Genomic DNA, 2,500 nt, shown 5'->3' with positions numbered 1-2,500 from the left:
GATGAACTGTGAAGCGTTCGACGAACGCGACGAATGAAAAACGATTACCCTGAACGGTGGATCACTTGGCTCGTGGGTCGATGAAGAACGCAGCTAATTGCGCGTCAACTTGTGAACTGCAGGACACATGAACATCGACATTTCGAACGCACATTGCGGTCCACGGATACAATTCCCGGACCACGCCTGGCTGAGGGTCGTTTTAACAAACCTAAACTGCTTGCGCCCTTACGCAAGCTGACGAGCCACGGCGTAGCCGTGAAACGACGAAATGTCGTCGGCTGTCGTCGCTGTGCCCCCGTCGCATTGCGTAAACGGCGTACGAGCGATCGTTGGACGTTCGCCCGAGAGAGACTAGAGCCTCTTTGTCACCCTCCCAGTATGTATTGGCGACGGGTTCGACGAGAGGCCGTCGTCGATTGGCGTCGTCTGAAATGACACCGAAGGTGTGTGCAGCGAGAGGAGTTATAAAGAGGAGGAGAGAGGCGCGCGTGTACGCACAAAGCGTTTAAAGGATAGCGAAGCGCGCGCGAGCGGCGCCCGGAGGCTGTCGAATGATATGGAGAGAGTTGTCGGCGGAGATATACACAACGACGACACACGAGAGAATATGCGAAAAGTTTAAGCGAGAGGAACGACGACGAACGACGCGCGACACTCGAATGATCTCGCTCTCTACGAGTGATCTCGTAGTTGGCGAATAAAATGCAAAAAGAAAGCGGCGCAGCAGCACATTCTGCTGCGTCCGTCTTTCTAGCGCGTCGTTGTCTCTTCCGATCGCGTCGTCGCGCTGTGCGACTCTCTCTCGGTCTCTCGGTGCGCCAGCGCGCTCGCGCGATACCGCGCCTTTTATTACACGCGAGGCTTCGCCTCCTATCTCGCGGCGCGAGATACCTTACGGTAAAAATATATGGAGAAGGGAAACCGCGGCGCGCGCACAGTCGTCGTCCGGCGGTACGCGGAGGGAGAGAAATTGCGAGAGAAATCCACCCTTAAAAAAGCGGATGAATCGCGAGCCGACCGCGTGTCCGAGTCCACGAAATTTTCGAACGAAGATTGTGACCGGCACGCGTCGTCGTGTACTCGTCGAATCGATTCCATACCGCGCCCGTTATATATATACACGCGCGCGCGCGCATCATAATTACGCCGCGCCGTGTTATTATAATCGTGGAAGTTAGAGGGACGGAAGAAAAGAAGCGCAAAACGATATTATAATATATCTATCTCCTCTCTCGCGTCCCCGCGAAACAAGACTAGATTGTGCCGCGCGCGCAATATCGGTCGGTGCGTTACCGCTAACAATAGTAGTAGTTAACAAACAATAATGATACTACTTAGCGCAATAACTCCACCACCGCACACTCCCTCTATCTCTCTATATCACTTTGTAGAGAGTTTCTCTACAAAACTCTGACGACCTCAGAGCAGGCGAGATTACCCGCTGAATTTAAGCATATTATTAAGCGGAGGAAAAGAAACTAACTAGGATTTCCTCAGTAGCGGCGAGCGAACAGGAAAGAGCCCAGCACCGAATCCCGCGGTTCCGCCGCAGGGAAATGTGGTGTTTGGGAGGATCCGCTTATCCCGAGGCGTCGCGTCGCGTCCAAGTCCATCTTGAATGGGGCCACTTACCCGTAGAGGGTGCCAGGCCCGTAGCGACCGGTGCGCGTCTCGGGAGGATCTCTCCTTAGAGTCGGGTTGCTTGAGAGTGCAGCTCTAAGTGGGTGGTAAACTCCATCTAAGGCTAAATACGACCACGAGACCGATAGCGAACAAGTACCGTGAGGGAAAGTTGAAAAGAACTTTGAAGAGAGAGTTCAAGAGTACGTGAAACCGTTCAGGGGTAAACCTAAGAAACCCAAAAGATCGAACGGGGAGATTCATCGTCAGCGGCGCTGGCTTCGCGTCGGTGGGCGATGTCCCGCGGAGTCCTCGCGGCTCGCGCGCGGGCACGCTACCGTGCGCCGATGTCCGGCTGTCGTCGTCGTGCACTTCTCCCCAAGTAGAACGTCGCGACCCGCTGGGTGTCGGTCTACGGCCCGGGTGCGGTGACTGTCGCGTCGCCGGTAAAACGGCACGCGACAAACCCTCGGTCGCCCGGCCGGCTGCTCGGCGGTACGCGCAAGGTATCAGGCCGCACTTCTACACGGTGCGTCGAGGCCGTCGCAAGCGCGCGCCACGGTACTCGGAGGTTACGGACTTTGCGCCGTCCCCGGTCCTGGCCCGCTGTTGGTTAAAGTACGGATCACCTTCGACAGGCCTGCGAACGTCTCTCTCACGGGGGACGGATACCGGTCGGCGACGCTACTGCTTTGGGTACTCTTAGGACCCGTCTTGAAACACGGACCAAGGAGTCTAACATGTACGCGAGTCATTGGGACTTGTCGCGAGACCTAAAGGCGTAATGAAAGTGAAGGTCGGCCCTGGCCGTCGACCGAGGGAGGATGGGCCGCGTCGCGATGCGGCCTCGCACTCCCGGGGCGTCTCGTTCTCAACG

General features: G+C 56.5%; 2 non-coding genes across 2 annotated transcripts in view; both read left to right on the top strand.

Annotated features, from left to right (window-relative positions):
- The first annotated feature begins 45 nt into the window (after positions 1-45).
- LOC145965927 (5.8S ribosomal RNA) lies at positions 46-200 on the top strand. The gene has a single exon (XR_014436890.1). It is a non-coding gene; the product is annotated as a 5.8S ribosomal RNA (ribosomal RNA).
- A 1,217-nt stretch (positions 201-1,417) lies between these two features.
- The window catches only part of LOC145965921 (large subunit ribosomal RNA), a 4,073-nt gene continuing 2,990 nt past the window's right edge, over positions 1,418-2,500 (top strand). Inside the window, exon 1 of the ribosomal RNA XR_014436885.1 lies at positions 1,418-2,500. This exon is cut by the window's right edge and continues 2,990 nt beyond it. This is a non-coding gene — a ribosomal RNA (large subunit ribosomal RNA).

The sequence above is a fragment of the Camponotus vicinus genome, unplaced genomic scaffold (genome assembly GCF_025532165.1).
Source record: "Camponotus vicinus isolate PSW18456_S1 unplaced genomic scaffold, iyCamVici1.0 SCAF_16, whole genome shotgun sequence".
NCBI lineage: Eukaryota > Metazoa > Arthropoda > Insecta > Hymenoptera > Formicidae > Camponotus > Camponotus vicinus.
The sequence above is the reverse complement of the archived record's forward strand: the minus strand, read 5'-3'. Positions and strand labels throughout refer to the sequence as shown.